We start from the raw sequence: 24304 nt of genomic DNA on the forward strand, positions 1-24304 counted from the left end.
CCCTTGCAAGACAGTGAGCTCTGTAACTCCCCTGGGAATGTTGCCAGCATTTAGTGTTGAAACAAAAAGCTAACCAAATGATGTGGGGAGAGCATTGGCAGGAATGCTAAAATTGATCTTGATTCTTTTGCGTTGATTGAGTTTCCAAGGAAAGCCCTTGTCTTCTATGTGGCTCGGATTTTAAATCCCTATCAATTGGACATGTATTCTGGATCCAGCTTCAGAAGAAGTCCTCCCCAGAATCCTCCACGCAGCACAACAAAGAAGGCAACTGCACCGTGACTCATTATGGTTTCATTTTTGCATGTTACAGCAACAATTTATATAGCGTCCTCAATGTAGAAAAGCATCGCAAGCTCTGCAGAGTCACAATCTGGGAGGAAAAAAAAGCATTCCAGACCAAAGGAGGAGATACAGGGGGGAGTAACCAAAACCGTGGTCGGAAAGGTGGGATTTAAGTGGGGTCATCAAGAAGTGGAGAGATGTTGGAAGTTTAGTAAGGGAATTCCAAAGTGTGGGGACTAGGTTAGAATGTGGAACTCGCTACCACAAGGAGTAGTTGAGGTGAATAGTATAGATGCATTCAAGTGCAAGCTAGATAAGTACATGAGGGAGAAAGGAACAGAAGGACATGTTATGGTGAGATGGAGGAAGCTCTTCAACAGTGTGGCTCAGTGGGTAGCACTCTCGTCTCTGAGTCAGAAGGTTGTGGGTTCAAGTCCCACTCCAGAGGCTTGAGCACAAAAAATCTAAGCTGATACTCTAGTGCAGTGCTGAGGGAGCGCTGCACTGTCAGAGGTGCCGTCTTTTGGATGAGAAGTTAAACCGAGGCCGCGTCTGCTCTCTCAGGTGGACGTAAAAGATCCCATGGCACTATTTAGAAGAAGTGAGTTATCCCGGGTGTCCTGGCCAATATTTATCCCTCGATCAACATAACGGAAAAACCCAGATTATCTGGTTATTATCACACTGATGCTTGCGGGAGCATGCTATGCGCAAATTGCCTGCTGCATTTCCCACATTACAACCGTGACTGCACTTCGAAATGGCCTGTTTCTGTGCTGTATATTCAATGCAGTTCTATTCAAGCGGCTTCAGCCCAGCCACCAATGGTAGGGTGCGAGGAAAGGGTGATCCCAAGAGGCCGAGTCAGGGGAATTGAGGATTTGGGGTAGGGGGAGTTTGACACTGGAGGGGTGAGGCCATGGAGATATTTATATGGGGGTGAGCATTGTTTTTTAAAATTTCTTCATAGGATGTGGGTGTCGCAAGGCCAGCATTAATTGTCCAATTCTCTTACTATAACCGCACACTTCATTGTACCGTGAGCTGTCTTCTAATGAGAATGGCTTGTATTGCTGATCAAAGATGTGTTGAATATATAACGATAGAATAGTAATCCTGTGTCCTGATTACAATGACTTCGCAGAGACGCTGGCAGCCCTCTGGTACCTTGCCCAACCTGGCCAGTCTTCTTTGACAAGCTTGGGCGGTAACTGTTAACAGGCTATTTGAGCGTGTAAGTCATCACAGCAAGCCCAAACTGGTCCCCTGACAACCAACAAGATGAGGTTTAAGAATAGCAACCCTGGTTGATATGCCCCACCCTAGCCCTTGGCCTAATTTTTTTGGTAGAGGTCGTTCATATGATGAGACCAAATCACCTGAACTTTGCTGATGTGGTTGGCAAGATCTCTTGGGTTGCTGTCTGATCGCTGACTAACAGCGATGGTTTGAATTCTTGTATGTTAATCCATGCCTTTGTTACCTCAAGACTTGACTATTCCGATGCACTGCTGGCTGGTCTCCCACATTATACTCTTATATAAACTCGAGGTGATCCCAAACTCGATTGCCCGTGTCCTAACTCTCACCAAGTTCCATTACCCCTGTGCTCGCTAACCCATCCTGGTTAAGCAATGCCTCGATTTCAAAATCCTCATCCTTATTTTCAAATCCCTCCATGGCCTCGCCTCTCCCTATCTATCTAATCTCCTCCAGCCCCCCTCTTCCAACCCCCGCTCCCCCACCCCCAGATGTCTGCGTTCCTCTGATTCTGCCCTCTTGAGTATCCATTATTATAATCACTCAACGATTGGTGTTGCCTAAGCCCCAAGTTCTGGAACTTCCTGCCTAAACCTCTCACCCTCTCTACCTCTCTTTCCTCCTTCAAGATGTTCCTTAAAACCTAGCTCTCTGACCAAGCTTATGGTCGCCTGCACTAATTTCTAAATTTTTAATCTCATAATACTCATGTGAAACACCTTGGAACGTTTCACTACATTAAAGGCGCTATATAAACACAAGTTGTTAGTGCAAGTCCAATTCTAGGACATGACCACGCAGGGTTTGTTGCTACCGAGCCAGTTATTGCGAAATGCCAAACATGTGTCACTACCCTGTGACCATTGTTGCAGAGACAGGCCTTGGAATGAATCTCATGGTCACAGTATCGATCTACCACTGACTCAACGACTGAAATCAGTGCCATATTTGTGCTGTAAATGAGACTGTTTCCTAAAGGAAGACCCGCATTTATATAGCGTCTTTCAACGACCTCGGGGCATTCTAAAGTGCTTTACAGCCAATTAAATGCTTTTTTAAAAAAAAAGTGTAGATCCTGTTGTAATGTAGGGAATATATCTGAATGACCTTCTGTAGGGTCAGTGAGAAGCTCTTCGCTGCCGGGAAAGCCTTGGCTGATTTTAGTGCATTAATGGGTGGCAGATTTGGTCGTCGTGTTCCCCAAATTAGGGCAGGGGAAAATTGCACGCGATTCCCTCCAGATTGCTATCTAAAGAAAGAACTTCTTGCATTTTTATATAGCGTCTTTCACGGCTACCGATGTCTCAAAACGTTTTACAGCCAATGAAGTACTTTTTGGAGTGTAGTCACTGTTGTAATGTGGGAAACGCGGCAGGCAATTTGCGCACAGCAAGCTCCCACAAACAGCAATGTGATAACGACCAGATAATCTGTTTTTAAAAAAAATGTTAATTGAGGGATAAATATTGGCCAGGACACCAGGGATAACTCCCTTGCTCTTCTTCGAAACAGTGCCATGGGATCTTTTGCGTCCAGTTGAGAGAGCAGACGGGGCCTCGGTTTAACGTCTTATCCGAAAGACAGCACCTCTGACAGTACAGCACTCCCTCAGCACTGCACTGGGGTAACAGCCTAGATTTATTTTTGTGCTCAAGTCCCTGGAGTGGCACTTGAACCTACAACCTTCTGACTCCGAGGCAAATGTGCATACCCTGCTGGCAGTGTGTGCATGTCCTTTCTGAAAATAGACCAAAATCGGGATCTAGTGTGTAATCAAATACCTACTAACTCCCTGTCAAGGCTCACGTGTGACTAATGGGCACTTGGGCAAGGTGGCATCTCCTCTGAGGAGCTACAATATGGTCGATGCCTTCTGCCGAAGTGGGTCAAAAATCACGAATAAATCCAATCGGGAATTCAGGAGAAACCTCTTTACCCAGAGAGGGATGAGAATGTGGAACTCGCTGCCACAGGGAGTGGTTTGAGGCAAATACCATGGCCCCAAGTTTCGACATGATTTGCTCCTGATTTTTAGGAGCAACTGGTGTAGAACAGAGTATCTTAGAAATCGGAATTCTCGTCATTTAGTTTGCTCCAGTTTTAGTCAGTTAGAACAGTTTCACTTTGGAACAGAATTTTTTTTTCAAAAGGGGGCATGTCCGGCCACTTACGCCTGTTTTCAAAGTTTAGGCAGTGAAAACTTACTCCAAACCAGCTTAGAATGGAGTAAGTGAAGATTTTTGTACGCTCGAAAAAACCTTGTCTACACTTTAGAAAATCAGGCGTAGGTTACAAATCAGGCGTAGGGAATGGTGGGGGGTTTAAAGGGAAGTTTACAAACATTAAACACTTCAGTTTTACAAATAAAGAGCCATCATCAATAATAAATGATAAATACATCAATAAATCAACCAATAAATCAATCAAAAAAAATTAATCAATAATTATTTAAAAAAAATCAATAAATAAAACATTTTCTACTTACCGACTGCAGCACCGGGAGCCCTCCAACAGCTGGGGACGGGCAGGGCCTGCCCCCAGCACCAGATGTACAGGTAGGTGGCGTTGGGTCTGGTCGGGGAGGTGGTGGGTGGGAGGGAGGGAGAGGGAGGTCAGGTTGGGGGGAGGGAGGGAGGTCAGGTCGGATCCGGCAGCGGAGTCGGGTCGGTGTCGGGTCCGGGCTGGAGGCGGGGGGGGGGGGGGGGGGCGGGAGTCAGGTCCGGTCTGGAGGCGGGGGGGGGGGGGGGGGGCGGGGGGCGGGAGTCAGGTCCGGTCTGGAGGCAGCGCGGGGGGTGGGAAGGAGCGGGGTTCGGGTCCGGTCCGGGGGAGCGGGAGTCAGGTCAGTGTTGGGTCCGGTCCGGAGGCGGGAAGCGGGAGTCGGGTCGGGTTGGGAGGAAGCAGGAGCTGACCGTGGGAGGAGCCTTATTCACGCAGCCCCAGTGAGGCCATTGGGCCAGGGCTAGGGGCTGCGTGCTTCGGCCCCTCCCACACAGTTTTGGGCGCCTGCAGCTACTGAACATGCGTGCCCACTGTAGCGCACATGTGCAGACGTCCCGGCACTGTTTTCAGCGCAGGGACCTGGCTCCGCCCCCTACAGCTCCTGCTGCGCTGCGCCGAGGGCCAGAGGACCTGCAGGGAGCTGGAGAATCTGGAGTTTTTTTTTAGGCGCACTTTGTGGCGCGAAAAACGGGCGTCCAGGTCGGGACTGCGCCGTTCTAGGCGCGGCTCGAAACTTGGGCCCCATAGATGCATTTCAGGGAAGGCTAGATGCATACATTAGAGCAAGTAATGCTGAAACTGTTTTTTTGCCTGTAGGGGAAGGTGCAGAAGGGGTTTCAGCACTCACAGAATAGTACAGCAGAGAAGGAGATCATTCGACCCATCGAGTCTGCGCCGGCTCTGTTGAAGAGCAATCCAGTTCGTCCCACTCCCCCCGCTCTTTCCCCATATTCCTGCAATTTTTTCTCCAAGTATTTATCCAATTTTCTTTTGAAGGCTACTATTGAATCTCTATCCACCACCCAGTCAGACAGTGCATTCCAGATCCTAACCACTCATTGAGTAAAAAAGTTTCTCCTCGCTTACCTTGCTTAATTTCCTCCCTGACCTCATGCCCCTTTTTAAATATACATCAGCCCTGTAAAAGAAAGATAAGACTGAACTATGAACTGTGACATTTTGGAGGCTGAGAAGCAAATTGGAACTTTGTGGATCATTATCTGTAGCTATCTGAAAGGGACAGATAGCTGTAACGGTCATGTCTGAGAAACTGCAACCATGGAGGTCCTTCATGGTTCTGGACGAGGGGTGGTTCTGGATCAGGGAGTTCTGGATAAGGGGGGGTTCAACCTGTAATCTGTTATCTTTTAGTGATGTTGATTGAAGGATAAATATTGACCAGGGGAGCAGGGAGAATTCACCAGCTCCTCTTAGAAATAATGTCCATGGCATCCGTTACATCCAGCTAAGAGAGCAGACGGGGCCTCGGTTTAATGTCTCATCCGAAAGATGGCACGTCGGTTGGGATTTTGAAGCATCTGAACCCTGACCTACATTTCCTGAACTCTTAAAGTCTTCATATTCTGGACAATGACTTGCAGACCTGCAAAGTCTTAAATTAAGAGCAGGTTTCAATTGTCAGCTGTGGCTCAGTGGGTAGCACTCTCGCCTCTGTCAGTAGGTTGTGGGATCAAGCCCCACTCCAGGGACTTCAGCACAAACAGCTAGGCTGACGTTCACAGTGCAGTGCTAAGGGAGTGCTGCACTGACCGACGTGCCATCTTTCGGATGAGACATTAAACCGAGGCCCCGTCTGCTCTCTTAGGTGGATGTAACGGATGCCATGGGCATTATTTCTAAGAGGAGCTGGTGAATTCTCCCTGCTCCCCTGGTCAATATTTATCCTTCAATCAACATCACTAAAAGATAACAGATTACAGGTTGAACCTCCCTTATCCAGAACTCCCTTATCCAGAACCACCCCTTGTCCAGAACCATTCCCGGGTGGCGCATGCACAGAACTCCGACAATTGAAGTCTTTCCTCGCTGCTGACTCCCACAATCGCTGGCCTGACCCCGCGATCCACTGCCCCCGCCCCCCCCCCCCCATGATCTCTCTGCCGCACTCCCAGCCCCAAGCCAACCAGCACCGATATTCCCTTGCTCTCAGTACCTGTACCATCCAATTTGGCGTAACCAAAATCCCTTATCCAGAATATGCCAGGTCCCGAGGGTTCCGGATAACAGAGATTCAGCTTGTATCTGGTCATTATCACATTGCTGTGCGCAAGTTGGCTGCTGTGTTTCCCATATTACAAATGACTGCACTCCAAAAGTACTTCATTAGCTGTAAAGTGCCTTGGGACGTTTGGTGGTTGTGAAAGGTGCTATATAAATGTAAGTTTTTTTTTATAAAATTGACGGGGGGGGGGGGCGCGAATGTTAGGTCAGCATTTTGAATAGCACTTCAACATCTTGTCAGACTTTGACCCTATGGGTAGTGTTTTGTATCTAATGATAAAGGGACTGTAGACCTTATGTAGCAGGCCCCTGGATATGTTGCGAACTGCATCTTGGCAGGTTGAAATACTGGCATGTGCAATCTAGATTTACCTTGTTTATTTTAACAGGATTACATATCGTCACTGACTAAATTAAGTTATCCTCGGAGTACGACCACGTGAATTGTGAAACATACATAGGAAAGCACGGTGCAGGAAATGACCATTTAGTTCCCCGTGTCGGGTCCCAACAGCATAATTACGGATTTTGTCTTTCCAAACATCTGGTCGTGTATGATGTGCTCAGACGTTGACTGTGGATGCGTTGTCCCTTCTTGCCCTCCGCCTCTCTGCACCGATTGATAAGGTCGACCACAGCAATCATCTCCATTGCCTTTCCTCTTGTCTAGCTGTATGTGCGACCGACTGTAAAATTCAGAGCAAGAGTTGGTCAGTCACCCTCTCGAGCCTGTTAAGCCATTCAATTAGATTGTCACTGACCTGTACCTCAGCTCTACTTACTGCCTTGCTCCCATATCCCTAGATAGCCTTACCGTACAAAAAATCTATCCACCTCAGCTTCAATTGACCCAGCATCCACAGCCTTTTGGGAAGCATGTTCCAGATTTCCACTGCACGTTCTGTGGGAAAAGTGCGCCTTGATTTCTCTTCTCATGGCCTATCTCTAATTTTATGATGCCCTCGTGTTCTGGATTTCCCCACTGCAGGAAATAGTTTAATTGTATGTAATCATTATAAATATCTCGATTAGATCACTCACCACCATCTAAATACAAGCCAAGTTGAAACAACCTTTCCTCCTAATTTAAACCTTCACGCCCTGGTATCATTCTGGGGAATCTGCACTGTACCCCATTCCCAAACTAATATAGCAAGACCATCAGCAGGCCAGGGCCATTAGAGGGAGCAGCGTGTGGCGGCATGCCACTGTAGGGAGCAGCGCGTGCTGCTGCAGGAGGGCGACGGCTGACTGCAGTGCGGGCAGGTACAGCAGGAGTGGCGAGGTTGGGGCGAAGGAGTGGCAAGGGTTCGTAGAGGGATGTGATCGGGGCCCAGGAGAGGCGAGAGTTCGGGGCCCAGGAGAGGCGAGGGCCCAGGGGCAGCACGAGCCAGCCCGCACTGCGATATGTGCGCACTAGGTCCATGCAGCAGAGCTGGTCTCCAGTTGGCTTGGTTAATCTTTACTACTGGACCAAGAGACCTAGCTCTGTCAAGCCCGTGTGGTGGCTGGTGTGCAACGGCCACCCCACGTTAAAAAAAAATCCACGCACAGGCATCTTCCACCCTTCAACATGTAGTTCGGGATCCGGAATATTAGGTCCTTCATTGAAACGTCCGTGAACTCATTGAACTCATCCCTTTTCGGCGTGGAAGCAAGTCATCCTCACTTCGAGGGACCGCCTATGATGATGATAATATCTTTCCTGAGGTTCGCTCCGTCAAAACCGAACGCAGCACAGTACTGTACTCCTGGGGCCTGACCAAACCTCTACAACTGAAGCATTCCTTCCTCACTTGAATTCCTGCCCCCTTGAGATAAAGGCCAAAATTCCATTCGCCGCCTCGGTTACTTTTTAAATACGAACCATCATTATCATCATCATAGGCAGTCCCTCGTATCGAGGATGACTTGCTTCCATGCCAAAAAGGGATGAGTTCATACGTGTTTCAATGAAGGACCTAATATTCTAGGTCCTGAACTACACGTTGTAGGGTGGAAGATGCCTGTGCGTGGATTTTTTTAACGTGTGGTGGCCATTGCACACCAGCCACCACACGGGCTTGACAGAGCTAGGTCTTGGTCCAATGGCAAGGGTTATCCAAGACGACTGGAGACCTGCTCTGCTGCACGGACCTAGTGTGCACACATATCGCAGTGTGGGCTGTCCCTGCCCCCGAACACACGCCTCTCCTGAGCCCCAGAAAACAAACAATAACTGACAGGTAAAGACCCTCTGGCCCATTGAGCTTATCCCACACATTGTGATGCCTTGTGTATCACAATATATACAGTCCACCCCACCTGAAACCATGTGATCTCCTGGGAGCAGTGAAAAACCAGATTTTAAAAAACCCAGGCCAATTTAGGGGGGGCGAAGAATCTGGGAAATTCCTCTCTGACCCATCTAGGTGATCAAAACTAGTCCAGGAGATCTCTCTGGGCCTGAATTCCCTGCAGTATCTACCCTTCTGTAAGAGGTGATCTCCACCCCAGCCAGAAACAGTCCCAGCTCTCGCTTGAAGCAATTCAGCATCTACCACTCGAGACGGCAGCATGTTCCACTAATCTCTGGGAAAAGACATCTAACCCAGATCTGGCCTTGTACAACTTAAATTTACAACCCTGGTCCTCCCTAACCTACCTAATTGGAACAGACTGTCAGCTGGAACACAATCTATTCCCTTCATTATCTTCTAAATCTCAATTGGATTACCTCTAGGTCTACATTTTAAAGTGTGAAGTCCCAACTCTTGATAACAAAGATGCTTTAAACTGGGAATTAGTCCAATGGCTCCTCTGCACCCTCTCCAAAGCCCCCATATCAGTTTCACTGCATTAGCTTATAGTGATTTGTGTACATGGGCACCCAAATTTCATTGCTCCTCCACAGCTCATAGTCCCACACCATTAAGAATATATATGCTAATCTCGCCCAGCGCTACCTTTCCGCTACCCCGCTCGACCCCCAGAAGCATCTTCATAGAATCACAAATTTACAGCAAGGAGGAGGCCATTTCGGCCCATCGTGTCCGCGCCGGCTGACCAAGAGCTATCCAGCCTAATCCCACTTTCCAGCTCTAGGTCCATACCCTGTAGGTTACGGCACTTCAAGTGCACATCCAAGTACTTAATAAATGAGAATATAAGAACATAATAGGAGCAGGAGAAGGCTATACGGCCCCTCGAGCCTGTTCTGACATTTAATAAGATCATGGTTGATCCGATCATGGACTCGGGTCCATTTCCCTGCCCGTTCTCCATAACCCCTTATTCCCTTATCGGTTAAGAAACTCTCTATTTCTGTCTTAAATTTATTCAATGTCCCAGCTTCCACAGCTCTCCGAGGCAGCGAATTCCACAGATTTACAACCCTCAGAAGAAATTTCTTCTCATCTCAGTTTTAAATGGGCAGCCCCTTATTCTAAGATCATGCCCTCTCGTTCTAGTCTTCTCTATCAGTGGAAACATCCTCTCTGCATCCACCTTGTCAAGCCCCCTCATAATCTTATACGTTTCGATAAGATCACCTCTCATTCTTCTGAATTCCAATGAGTAGAGGCTCAACCTACTCAACCTTTCCTCATCAGTAAACCCCCTCATCTCTGGAATCAACCTTGTGAATCTTCTCTGAACTGCCTCCAAGGCAAGTGTATAATTTCGTAAATATGGAAACCAAAACTGCACGCAGTATTCCTGGTGTGGCCTCACCAATACCCTGTACAACTGTAGCAAGACTTCCCTGCTTTTATACTCCATCCCCTTTGCAATAAAGGCCAAGATTCCATTGGCTTTCTTGATCACTTGCTGTACCTGCATATTATCCTTTGGTGTTTCATGCACAAGTACCCCCAGGTCCTGCTGTACTGCAGCACTTTGCAATCTTTCTCCATTTAAATAATAACTTGCTCTTTGATTTTTTTTCTGCCGAAGTGCATGACCTCACATTTTCCAACATTATACCCCGTCTGCCAAATTTTTGCCTACTCACTTAGCCTGTCTGTCATATTTTGCAGATTTTGTGTGTCCTCCTCACACATTTGCTTTTCCTCCCATCTTTGTATCGTCGGCAAACTTGGCTACGTTACACTCCGTCCCTTCCTCCAAGTTGTTAATATAGATTGTACATAGTTGGGGTCCCAGCACTGATCCCTGCGGCACCCCACTGGTTACTGATTGCCAAATAGAGAATGAACCATTTATCCCTGCTCTCTGTTTTCTGTTCGTTGGCCAATCTTCTATCCATGCTAATATATTACCCCCAGCCCCATGATCTTTTATCTTGTGCAGTAACCTTTTATGTGGCACCTTGTCAAATGCCTTCTGGAAGTCCAAATACACCACATCCACTGGTTCCCGTTTATCCATCCTGTTCGTTACATTCTCAAAGAATTTTAGCAAATTTGTCAAACATGACTTCCCCTTCATAAATCCATTCTGACTCTGCCTGACCAAATTTTGCTTTTCCAAATGTCCTGCGACTGCTTCTTTAATACTGGACTCCAACATCTTCCCAACCACAGATGTCAGGCTAACTAGTCTGTAGTTTCCTGCTTTTTGTTTGCCTCCTTTTTTAAATAGGGGCATTACATTTGCAGTTTTTCAGTTTGCTGGGATCTCCCCAGAATCCAGGGAATTTTGGTAAATTACAACCAATGCATCCACTATCCCTGCCGCTACTTCTATGAAGACCCTAGGAAGCAAGCCATCAGGTCCAGGGGATTTATTCGCTTTGCTTGTCTTACTGAGTACCACCTCCTTAGTGATTCTGTTAAGTTTCCCCCCCCCCCCCCCCCCCCCAAATATCATCATCATCGGCAGTACTTCGGAATCGAAGAAGACTTGCTTCCACTCCTAAAGTGAGTTCTTTGGTGGCTGAGCAGTCCAATACGAGAGCCACAGATCCTGTCACAGGTGGGACTGATAGTCGTCGGGGGAAGTGGGGGGTGGGATTGATTTACCACACGCTCCTTCCGTTGCCTGCGACTGAACTCTTCATGCTTTCAGCGTTGAGATTCGAAGAGCTCAACTCCCTCCCGGATGCACTTTCTCCACCTAGTACGGCCTTCAGCCAGGGACTCCCAGGTGTTGGTGGTGATGTCACACTTCACCAGGGAGGCTTTGAGGGTGTCCTTGTAACGTTTCCACTGCCCACCTTTGGCTCATTTGCCATGAAGGAGTACCGAGTAGAGCGCTTGCTTTGGGAGTCTCGTGTCTGGCATGCGAACTATGTGGCCTGTCCAGCGAAGCTGATCGAGTGTGGTCAGTGCTTCAATGTTGGGTATGTAAGCTTGGGCGAGGACACTGATGTTGGTGCGTCTGTCCTCCCAGGGGATTTGCAGGATCTTGCGGAGACATCGTTGGTGATATGTCTCCAGCGACTTGATGTGTCTTCTGTACGTCGTCCATGCCTCTGATCCATACAGGAGATAGTCCCTTGGCTATCCACTGTTGGAATACTATTAGTGTCCTCTACTGTAAAGACTGATACAAAATATTTGTTCAGAGTTTCTGCCATCTCCATGAGGTGAGGGTTTCTGCCTCTACCACCCTTCTGAGCAGTGAGTTCCAGACTCCCACCACCCTCTGGGCGAATAAATTTCCCCTCAAATCCCCTCTTAAACCCTCTAATTACTTTAAATCTATGCCCCCTGGTTGTTGACCCTCTGCTAAGGGAAATAGGTCTGTCCTATCCACTGTATCTAGGCCTCTCATAATTTTATACACCTCAATAAGGTCTCCCCTCTGTTTCAAAGAAAACAAGCCCAGCCTATCCAATCTTTCCTCATAGCTAAAATTCTCTGGTCCGTAGTACTGGATGAGTGACAACTTCCTACAACAGAACGTCCAAAGCAAAACCATAGTTATTGGTCATAGAAAGAGAAAATGCTGAAAACGCACAGCAGGTCAGGCAGCACCTGTGGAGAGAGGAACCTAGTTAACATTTCAGGTCGATGACCTTTCGTTAGAACTGGAATATGTTGGAGATTTAACAGTTTATAAGCAAGTGCAGAGGCAGGGAAAGGGGGTGGGGGGAAGAAAAAAGGGAGGGGTGGTAATGGAGCAATAAAGAAACAAAAACCGGGTCCAGACGAAGTGTAAATGGTAACAGCAGCACCATTACCAGCACGTGCTTTCTGAGAAAATGGGAGCGGTATTCATGATCTGAAGTTGTTGAACTCGATGTTTGGGGTCGGAGGGTTTGTGAAGTGCTTTGGTTCCCGTGATGAACCCCACTCCATTGTCACTGACCCGTATCTCTCTCCCCAGCCACTGTGTCAGGCTAAGTCACTCTTCAGCATGTGCTCAAGTTAGCTTGAATTGATTTGTAGCCTTTCCTTGTCTGTTGAGAGGCTGATTCCTCCTCCCACATTAAGTCACTGAGAGCGAGCAGCTAATTGTAGCGCCGTACAACTGCTCCTGCTGGGGTCAGCTATCTCTGGGTAGACCAGGGATTGAACCTAGGGCCTACGGCTTAACATTGACATTTTTGTTCTAATGATGAAGGGATTGGATACCATCTGGTCAAAGAAAAAAAAAAGCTTGCATTTATATCGTGCCTTCACGACCACCAGATGTCTCAAAGTGCTTTACAGCCAATGAAGTACTTTTGGAGTGTAGTCACTGTTGTAATGTAGGAAACGTGGCAGCCAATTTGCACACAGTAAGCTCCCACAAACAGCAATGTGATAATGACCAGATAATTTATGTTGATTGAAGGATGAAAATTGTCCAGGATACCGGGGATAATTCCTCAGCTCTTCTTTGAATAGTGCCATGGGATCTTTTACATCCACCTGAGGGGGCAGATGGAGCCTCGGTTTAATGTCTCATGCAAAATACAGCACCTCCCTCAGCACTGCACTGGACTGTCAGCCGAGACTTTTGAGCTCAAGTCCATGGAGTGGGTCTTGAGCCCTGTCGAAATCTTGACTCTCAATAAGACTCTAACACAATCAGCTCCGGTAGATGTTCCTTTAATAAGTTTTACTTGCAGCAAGGGAGAGTCCCGTTTAGTCAAAGGCTAAGCAGAGACTCTCACTGTGGTACAGATTCACAAGGGGCCCAAGTTTCGGACCGCGCCTAAAACGGCACAGCCCCGTCCTGGACGCCCGTTTTTCGCGCTCGAAAGTGCGCTGAAAAAAAACTCCGATATTCTCCGGCTCCTCGCAGGTCTTCAGCAGCTTAGCGGGGGGCGGAGCCAGATACTTGCGCCAATTCTACAAGCAATGGGGGTGCGGGCCTAATTTAAATAAGGCAACGTCGTGCCGGCAACCCTGCTCGTTGGAGCTTGGGCGCACGCGCAGTGGCACTCGGCCATTTTTAAAGGGACCAGAGGAAAAGTGAAGATTTGTCTCGTGGACCCCTGGAAAGGCTTGTGATTTAATTTTAGTGACTTTTTTTGTGTGTAAAGGAGTGCTTTTAGCAGCACTGTTGAATAAATCACCTGCTGAAATCAGTGAGTGCAGCTTTTCAATCTTTCCAATTCTTTGTCAAATCACAAACGGCAGAGGTCACCTTGCACACATCAAGGATCACTCTGCGCCAATGCTCTTAGCCAAAAGGCCGAGAGCCACTGCACCGTTCCTGGAAGTACTGCAATACCAGGCTCGTGCCATGGAAGTGGATGGGTCAGCAACCCCACACACCTCCGTGGAGGTGGATGGAACTTCAAGAACAGGTGTTGCATTGGTGCATGCAAATTAAGGACTGTGTGTTTTGAGAAATAAGAGTGTCAATTCAACTTTGCAATGGATCAATGTCCACCAAGAACAAAGAATTTCTTGCATGAGGAAGTGGAGATATTAGTCAACGTCATTGAGCAGAGATGGCAGGAGCTGGATACCAGCAACAGAGGTCGCATAAAAGCGACAATTTCTCAAAAGCGACAAACACAGCCTTTTGACACAATCAGCCTCACTCATGTCCAGGTACGAGCACCTGGCTCCATATTGTCGACGTGGGTAAGGTTTCCTGCCCGTCAACCTACGGGCTATGACGTTCCTGGTGTGGTGAGTTCGAAACAATTCTCTCCTATGCAGTGAATTGATGGCGAACCATTGCATAATACGTGTTGTTTGCAGCACCCAATCTGCAAATTTAAGTTTAAAAGTGTCTATGTGGCTGCCTCTCCCTTTCCCTGGCCTAAGGGCCTCAGTCTCCCTTGCAGCTCGAAGGCTGCTTGATTGCTGTGTCTTTGGCTGCCGTCCAGTCACTGATGATGCCCCTATCCCGTGGCCAAATGGCCTCAGTCCCCCTCACAGCTCGAAGGTTGCTTGTTGTTTCTTCGGCTGCCGTCCAGCCACTGATGGAAGGAAGGCCTGCCTGAAGCAGCTCGCTGCTTGCTGCCGCTATTGGGCTGCCGTCGAGACACTGACGCCACCCCTGTCTCCAACATGGAAGGCCTGCCTGAAGCACTGCAGCTTGAAGGCTGCTGCTGCTTCACACAGGTAGGAACATGGAATATTTAATCTTTGCTTGGTTTATAAATTTTTATTCAGGTTGGATCTTTATTTGTATAAGTATGAGTGTTGAATGATTGTAGAATTTAATTACTTCCCTTCCCTCCCCCCTCGTTCCCTACGCCTAACTTGTAAAGTGTCGGCAAGGTTTTTTCGAGCGTACAAAAATCTTCACTTACTCCATTCTAAGTTAGTTTGGAGTAAGTTTTCACTGCCTAAACTTTCAAAACAGGCGTAAGTGGCCGGACATGCCCCCTTTTTGAAAAAAAAATTCTGTTCCAAAGTGGAACTGTTCTAACTGACTAGAACTGGAGCAAACTAAATGCCGAGAATTGCAATTTCTAAGATACTCCATTCTAAACCAGTTGCTCCAAAAAAAAGAGCAACTCGGGCCGAAACTTGGGCTCAATATCTTTATACAGTAGAACAAACAAGTTCTGGTTCCATCATGTGTATCGGTTCTGCCCTTGCGGTCAGCGAAAACAGATAGAGTTCTCCAATCAGTTAATTACTACCACATCCTTGTCTGAGTCTTTACATATCTTTACAACCTTTAGTCCTTTTAAGGTTTAGCGTAGCAACAGACTTGATAGTACAGGGGAGTACAAGGGGTGGTACTTATTTCAACAGGACATTCTTTCTTTATCTGTTCGTTAAGCCTCCGGCCGGGTGGGTTTGTTCAAGGTTCCCTCGCCCATACAGATGGCTCCTGCTTTTCTTAATTAATCAACTATCAGCAGCTTCAGTCAAAGTTAGCATGTTTATGCAGAAACAGACGGCTGTAGAAGCTTCTAGGAGGATCGGGACTCCATTTTGTTTTATTGCAAAAGGGTACATGTAACAGTGTATGCAACTTTAAAAGTACATTTCCACAGCCCACAACTTTCTGACTCCGAGACGAGTGCGCACCCAGCTGAGCCACAACTGACAGCTGATTCGGAGCTCCACAGTGGCCTGATGGGAATGCTTTAATCTTCCATCTATAGAGAAGGTGGCGGCATCGACCATCTGAGGTGGTTGATGGTTGTCCACTGTTTGCGAGGAAGGTTTGATCCTTCAGGCTGTACTGTGGGGTCCTCCTATAAGGAATCCAATTCGTATGTCGCAGTTCTTCCAGTTCAGAGTCATCACTCTCTGGAACAAACTGCCGATATGTGATATGGGGTCGTTCTCCTCCTTTTAAAAGTGAACTTCACAAGTTCCTGAGAGAATCAGACGTTTCCAGTAGTAGTGAGTAAGTTGCAATTTATGATTATGGTGAGTCATGGAACATGCAATCTCCTGCAATTTGCTCGTCATAGGGAGTGGGAGAGGAAGTTTTGAAAGCTTTTTCTGAATTGGCTGCAGATTTATTTACCTTTTTTTTGCCTACTTGTGGGTTGTTGATGTGTTTCGGGGATGGGTGAATAGTGAAAGAGGTTCCACCATTGACTGACTGGGGTGGACTTTGATGTGCTTGACAAGCCGACCTTGCAGCTTCTGCAATAAGCAGTCATTCTCCGAATGGCACTTGCCTCCCCATCTCTTGTCCAGTAGGAACAACTATTCTTTTGTATGGTAGTACCAAAAAAACAAATTAAATATCAATATCTAAGTCAGATATCGAGGCCAAAGTTTCCAATGCAACAGTGCAGATATAAAAACATAAGAAATAGGAGCAGGAGTAGGCCATACGGCCCCTCGAGCCTGCATGATCATGGCTGATCTGATCATTGACTCAGCTCCACTTCCCCACCCGCTCCCCATAACCCCTTATCCCCTTATCGTTTAAGAAACTGTCTATTTCTGTTTTAATTTATTCAATGTCCCAGCTTCCACAGCTCTGAGGCAGCGAATTCCACAGATTTACAACCCTCTGAGAAGTTTCACCTCATTTCTGTTTTAAATGGGCGGCTCCTTATTCTAAGATCATGCCCCCTAGTTCTGGTCTCTCCCATCAGTGGCAACATCCTCTCTGCATCCACCTTGTCAAGCCCCCTCATAATCTTATACATTTCGATAAGATCACCTCTCATTCTTCAGAATTCCAATGAGTAGAGGCCCAACCTACTCAACCTTTCCTCATAAGTCAAACCCCCTCATCCCCGGAATCAACCTAGTGAACCTTCTCTGAACTGCCTCCAAAGCAAGTATATCCTTTCATAAATATGGAAACCAAAACTGCACGCAGTATTCCAGGTGTGACCTCACAATACCTTGTATAGCTGCAGCAAGACTTCCCTGCTTTTATACTCCATCCCCTTTGCAATAAAGGCCAAGATAGCATTGGCCTTCCTGATCACTTGCTGTATCTTGTAGGCTGCCTGCGTATTTCCTCTGAGGGCAGTGCTCAATGACATGCTCCAGGGTTGATTAGAAAGAAAGACTTGCATTTACATAGCGCCTTTCATGATCACCAGACGTCTCAAAGCACTTTACAGCCAATGAAGTGCTTTTAGAGTGTAGGCAGCTAATTTGCAGACAAGCAAGCTCCCACAAATAGCAATGTGATAATGACCAGATAATCTTTTTTTTCTATTATGTCGATTGAGGGATTAAATATTGGTCAGGACACCGGGGATAACTCCCCTGCTCTTCTTTGAAATAGTGCAATGGGATCTTTTACGTCCACTTGAGAGAGCAGACGGGGCCTCGGTTTAATGACTCATCCAAAAGTCAGAGCAGCGCTCTCTAGAAGCACTGCGCTGGAGTGTCAGCCTAGATTTGTGTGCTCAGGTCCCTGGAGTGGGACTTGAACCCACAACCTCCTGACTCAGACGAGTGTGCTACCCACTGAGCCATAGCTGACAGCTGATTCGGAGCTCCACAGTGGCCTGATGGGAATGCTTTAATCTTCCATCTATGGAGAAGGTGGCGGCATCGACCATCTGAGGTGGTTGATGGTTGTCCACTGTTTGCGAGGAAGGTTTGATCCTTCAGGCTGTACTGTGGGGTCCTCCTATAAGGAATCCATTCCGTATGTCGCAGTTCTTCCAAGCATTTTGTTCAAGGCTGAGGGGAGATCGCTGAAGGGTTTCGACGGAGTAGATGTTGGTTGTGGCAGGAACAAGAGTGTAGGCCGTTTAGCTCCTCGAGTATCATGGGGGAATCTAGAACTAGAAACACAGTTTCAGAATAAGGGGCGGCCCATTTAAAATAGAAATGAGGAGGAATTTCTTCTGAGGGCTGTGACTCTTCGGAATTCTCTACCCCAGAGAACTGTGGAGGCTGGATCATTGAATATATTCAGGGCTGAGATAGGCAGATTTTTGAACTATAGGGGAGTCGAGGGTTAAGGGAGTGAGCGGAGAAAATGGAGTTGAGGCCAGGATCAGATCAGCCATGATCTTAATTGAATGGCGGAGCAGGCTCGAGGGGCCAAATGGCCGACTCCTGCTCCTATTTCTTATGTTCCACCATTTAGTCAGATCCTAGCTGATTCGTATCTCCACTCCATTCACCTGAATTTGCTCCATATCCCTTAATATGCTGACCTGAGTAAACTATCCTCCGTGCCGATGGAACTTTCACCCAATGGGACTCGGTGCTGTTTTTCTCTCCTTGCTCTTTTGGAAAAAGATAGTCAGGGAATGATATTCGGGGGCAGAGTAATTCCAGGTGCAGCAAGTGAAGGGGTTTATTAATATTGTGGGTTTTCTAGCTTCGTGACCTCCCTGTCCCATTGTCCCTGCGGGGAGATATCTCTGAAATCCGGAGAGCACCACACGCAGACCTGTGTCCTATCGCTTTTTTGGTGCAGTGCGTTGCAACAAAAAAATTAACACTGCTGTGGATGGAATCTGACCTGAGAGTCCAAATTTTAAACCCCAAGCCTCATCTGCCCTTCATGGACAGGTTTTATTGGGTTTTGGGGGGAACGGGGAGAGAGAATGCAGCCCTCATCATCATTATAGGCGGTCCCGCGAACGAGGATGACTTGCTTCCACACCAAAAGGGATGAGTTCGCAGATGTTTCAAAGGGGGACCCGATATTCCAGTCCTGAACTCCAGGGGTGGAAGATGCCTGTGCGTGGATTTGTTTAACGTGTGGTGACCGTTGCACACCAGCCACCACACGGGCTCAACAGAGCTAGGCCTTTATCCAGGACGACTGGAGACCTGCTTTGCTGCACGGACCTAGTGCGCACACATAATCGCAGTGTGGGCTACTGCATTTCTCACTCCTCATCATAGGCAGTCCCTCGAAATCGAGGAAGACTTGTTTCCACTCAGTGAGTTCTCAGGTGACTGTACAGTCCAATATTACAGTCTCTGTCACAGGTGGGACAGACAGTTGTTGAAGGGGTGGGTGGGTGGGGATTCTGGTTTGCCGCTCGCTCCTTCCGCTGCCTGCGCTTGTTTTCTGCATGCTCTCGGCGACAAGACTCTGTGCTCAGCGCCCTCCCGGATGCACTTCCTCCACTTAGGGTGGTCTTGGGCCAGGGACTCGCAGGTGTCAGTGGGGATGTTGCATTTTTATCAAGGAGGCTTTGAGGGTGTCCTTGAAACGTTTTTTCTGCCCCCCTGGGGCTCGCTTGCCGTGTAGGAGTTCCGAGTAGAGCGCTTGCACTGATCTCACTAATGCACTGATCGCATCCTTTACAAACACAGCTACCCCACCTCCTTTTCCTTCCCATCTATCCTTTAGAATTGTCAAATGCCCCTGAATATTTAGTTCCCAGCTTTGGTTACCTTGCAACTACATCTCTGTAATGGCTATCCGATCATACCCATTTATATCTATTTATGCCTCATGTATTTTGTTACAAATGCTGCGTGCACTAGTTAAAGCACTAGTATTATCCTGGTAGACAGAGCTACTGTCCTGAATTTCATTGTATTGGGTATGAGTTGAATCAAGAGTGGGAAATTGGGATGCAGGTGGATTGATAGAGCAAACGAGGCCTATATTCCCTAGCGTTTAGGAAAATGAAAGGTGATCTCATTGAAACATGTAAAATCCTTAGAGCTTGACTGGGTAGATTCCCAGAGTATGTTTCCCCCGGCTGGCTAGTCTAGAACTAGAGGGCACAGTCTAGGAGAGACTGGATCGACTGGGCCTTTATTCACTGGCGTTTAGAAGGATGAGATAGAAACATATAAAATTCTGACGGGACGGGACAGGTTAGATGCGGGAAGAATGTTCCCGATGTTGGGGAAGTCCAGAACCAGGGGACACAATCTAAGGATAAGGGGGGTAAGCCATTTAGGACTGAGATGAGGAGAAACTTCTTCACTCAGCTGTTAACCTGTGGAATTCCCTACCGAAGAGAGTTGTAGATGCCAGTTCATTGGATATATTCAAAAGGGAGTTGGATATGGCCCTTACGGCTAAAGGGATCAAGGGGTATGGAGAGAAAGCAGGAAAGGGGTACTGAGGTGAATGATCAGCCATGATATTGAATGGTGGTGCAGACTCGAAGGGCCTACTACTACTATTTTCTATGTTTCTGCTCCATTGTATAACTTGCCTGATCGCCATTATGTGCCCTGATGATGCGCGTTCCCGGTTGCTAGGAGACGGCGCGCAGCGTTCATTAACAGCAGTTTATTGTAACTCACTGAAGTCTGAAGCTGCTGTCCACATCCGCCTGGGCTGATCGCTCAGTGCCACTGAAACCATTTCAAGGAGCTCCTTTTGGAACTCAGAAACCCAGGCGAGTCAGAGGGAAGGGGGGGGGGGGGGGTGTGGGAAAACCCAATTGCCCGATCGCTTAGTGTTTATTTTTTAATCATGTTTATAAATCAAATTGCGAATGGGAAAATGATGCGCTTTTGTGATTTTATTTGCATTTCTTTGCAATAAAATTATTTTCAATAAGAGGGGGAAAAATGCTCGAGTTGTCTTTTATGCAGACCTCTGTTGTGAGCGTTGATTTTTAAATTTGGGACCTGACCGTTGGGAGCAGAATGCTTCTGCACAGCTCCCGGTTCGTTGGCATGAGTCACTCCGATCTTTGAAATTCTCTGTCCCAGAGAGCTGTGGATACTCAGTCGTTGAACAGAAGAAATAGGAGCAGGAGTCGGCCATTTGGCCCCTCGAGCCTGCTCCGCCATTCCAGAAGATCATGGCTGACCTGATCATGGACTCAGCTCCACTTCCCTGCCCGCTCCCCATAACCCTTTACTCCCTTTTCATTCAAAAATCTGTCCATCTCCACCTTAAATATATTCAATGACCCAGCCCCCACAGCTCTGTGGGGAAGAGAATTCCAAAGATTCATGACCCTCTGAGAGAATAATATGGGGATAGTGCGGGAAAGTGGAGTTGAGGTAGAAGATCAGCCATGATCTTATTGAATGGCGGAGCAGGCTTGTTGAGCTGAATGGCCGGCTCCTATTTCTTATGTTAAATAAATGAAAGCTATTTCTTCCCGCAGTTCTCTGAATAGACCTGATGAAGCTTTTTGTTTTTGGTACCAGTGTGCTGATGTTCTGCCATAATGGGGTTAATAACCCATCTTCTCTCACTATCTTTATTTAAGCTTAGGTTTTGAATCTGTTGTGTGCGAGCTTATTTGAACAACACAAAGGGGGCCATTATTAGTTTCACTAACATAGCACAAAATAGCTGTAGAATCTTGTAACTCTTGTCAAACAGTTGAATCCAATTGATGTACACATTCAAACACTGAGGTTCAGAATCACTAGACAGGGAGGTCGTCTCATGATATGAATTTAATTTGATTGTGTTGTCATTTTCAACAACTCTACCTCGATAGCAATGGAAATGTTCTCCTGTCGGCCATGCCTCCGTATTGGCTCTGTCGCCTCCGAGTCAAGGTTGTGGGTACAAGGCGCGCCTCTGGAGACTTGAGCACAATCTAGGCTGACACTCAGTGCAGTACAGAGAGAGAGCTGCACTATAGACGGTGCCTTCTTTTGGATGAGACGTTAAACCGAGGCCCTGTCTGCTCCCTCAGGTGGACGTAAAAGATCCCACAGCTACTATTTCGAAGAAGAGCAGGGGAGTTATTCCCGGTGTCCTGGCCAATATTTATTCCTCGACCAGCAACTAAAACAGATGATCTGGTCATTATCCCATTGCTGTTTGTGGGAGCTTGCTGTGCACTAATTGACTGCCACGTTTCCTACATTATAAACGGTGATTACACTCCCAAAGTACTTCATTGGCTGTAAAGTGCTTTGGGATGTCCGGTGGTAATTTTGTATCAAGTAGTCTTTTTTTAATCCCTGGTATGCATATTACAGTGGCATTAGCTGTACAGTAAATATCAGAGCTCTGATTCAAGTAGGACCTCCACATATAATCACCGAGCTACATCATCATTTACTCCAACAGCTGCTTTCATGCAGGCTGGATTCCAGAATGAGGGGGACCGGAACCCTGGGGGCAAACATGCAACAATTGTACAAAAACATTGTGGAGTGGAGGGAATCGGAGGGGGAGGGAGAGCAGAGGGGGAGAGGGTTGGCGGAGTGGCAGAGGAGGTCATAGACTCGGGAGGGGGTGGGGGGAGAGGAGGAAAGAGAACATGATCCACGTCTAAAGGGGGGGATGAGAGCGAGAACATGATCCAGATGATAAGACAGATCATGTTCTTCCATACACACCTGCACCACATTCTCCCTCTCCTCTTCCTAGTGCTGGTTGATTTCTCGCAAAGCTCGGTGAGTGTGGCAAGTGACATCATTGGACTGAACGAAATCCGCAAGTCATGACCCTGTCATTATTTACTTCATATCCAATAAACCTGTTAACAATCTGTGACCCACACACTGCCCCATTTATTGTGGCAGGGAGGTGGAACGTCAAGAACTTGTTGGAGAGAGAATGGCAGGTACCTCTGGGAGGGACGGGGGGGGAGAAAGAGGAACTTGAGCAGGGGTAGCTGGTCATGAACTTGGGGTGGGGTGGAGGGAGCACGGGGGTGGTTAAGAGAAGTTCAGGAACTTGGGGAGGGTGCTGAAGATCAGGAACTTCAGCGGAGAGTGGAGGTCACAAACTTGCCGGGGTGTTGCGAAGACAGGAATTTGTGCAGGGGTAAACGGTCAGGGATTGGGGGGCACGGGGGGGGGGGGGTGGTTCGGATCTTCTTGGGTGGGAGAGGCAGGAACTTGTGGGAGAAGGTCTTAACCCCACGAGGGAGAGCTCTGTTCTGTCTGGAGCCTGGCAGTCAGACTGGCTCGAATTGCACTTTGTAAAGAACTTGATTACTTGGGCAGATAAACTGCTGTGTGTGTCTTGTCGTCCAAGGGATCCAATTACAAATCAGGTCTTGTTCTGCAAAGTAACCAATCAGAAATCTGATGGAAGTAAACGCTACCATCTTCTCGAGCCACCTCAATCTAATCTTCCGACTTCTGCTCGGTGTCTGGTGCTCCCTTGTGAAGTGTCTCGGGATGTTTTGCTGCACAAGTGCAGGTTCTTGTTGTTAATTAGCTTTGCAGCTCAGTTTACAAATTGGGCAGCTGGGAATATTTTTGCCTCAGCAGTTGTTGTCTTTGCCTGAGCTGGCGCAAACCAGGTTGAATGCATGATTCTTTGAGAGTAGAGGACCAGATAACCCAGCGACAAAATGGGGGCATGAAAACAGCTTAAGATTGTTGCCCCTGATTGAATCATAGAACATGGGCAGAGAAAGGAGGTCATAAACTTGGGTAGTGGGAGGTCAGGAATTTGGAGGGGGCGAGAGAAGATCTTAACCCACGAGGGTGAGCCCTGACTGTTCTATATGAGTTCTGTCTGCAAACTGGCAGTCAGAACTTTTGTCAGGGCACAGAAGGATATTATTCAGCCCATCATGTCTGTGCCGGCCAAGTTCCGGAATGTGGGCGTCATTGGAAAGACCAGCATTTATTGCCCATCCCTAATTGCCCTTGAGCTACCCAGCCTAATCCCACTTTCCAGCTCTTGGTCCGTAGCCCAGAACTGCACGCAGTACTCGAGCTGTGGCCTAATTAGTGTTTTATACAATTCAAGCATAACTTCCCTGCTCTTGCATAAGAACATAAGAATTAGGAGCAGGAGTAGGCCATTGGGCCCCTCGAGCCTGCTCCACCATTCAATAAGATCATGGCTGATTTTCTACCTCAACTCCACTTTCCCCATATCACTTGATTCCCTTAATATCCAATTCTTAAATTCTCTGCCTTGACTAATAAAATAAAGTATTACGTATGCCGCCTTAACCCCCTTACATACCTGTCCTGCTACCTTCAGGGATCGATGGACATGCACTCCAAGGTCTCTCTCTCCCTCTACCCTGTTCAGTATCCCACCATTTATTCTGTATTGCCTTGCCTTGCCATTGCTATTTAATGACCTGGACATAAGGCGAGACTATGCTCCGATGCAGTGCCTTTATAGTTGAATAGCCTCACTTGGGCATGGTGCTAAAGGGCTGTCGGTAGCCATAGAACCTCACCCAGCATGAGCCTGCACCACCAGGAGAGGAGGCAAGTTGATGGGGGCAAATGTCCACATAACAGCACTGTTTAATAGTGAATTGATGGCAGTCAGTGGCAATGGGCATGGTTTGTATGGGAACTGTCGCACTGGTGCTATAGAGAATACTTGTGACTTGCAGGCACATTGTTGTAACAGTAGATTGACG

The 24304-nt window shown here is 47.5% G+C and overlaps 1 protein-coding gene across 3 annotated transcripts in view; it reads left to right on the forward strand.

Moving 5' to 3' along the window:
• stam2 (signal transducing adaptor molecule (SH3 domain and ITAM motif) 2) overlaps positions 1-24304 on the forward strand; it is a 106105-nt gene that overhangs the window by 16916 nt on the left and 64885 nt on the right. The gene's annotated exons all lie outside the window — the stretch shown is intronic.

Source organism: Pristiophorus japonicus, chromosome 3 (genome assembly GCF_044704955.1).
Source record: "Pristiophorus japonicus isolate sPriJap1 chromosome 3, sPriJap1.hap1, whole genome shotgun sequence".
NCBI lineage: Eukaryota > Metazoa > Chordata > Chondrichthyes > Pristiophoridae > Pristiophorus > Pristiophorus japonicus.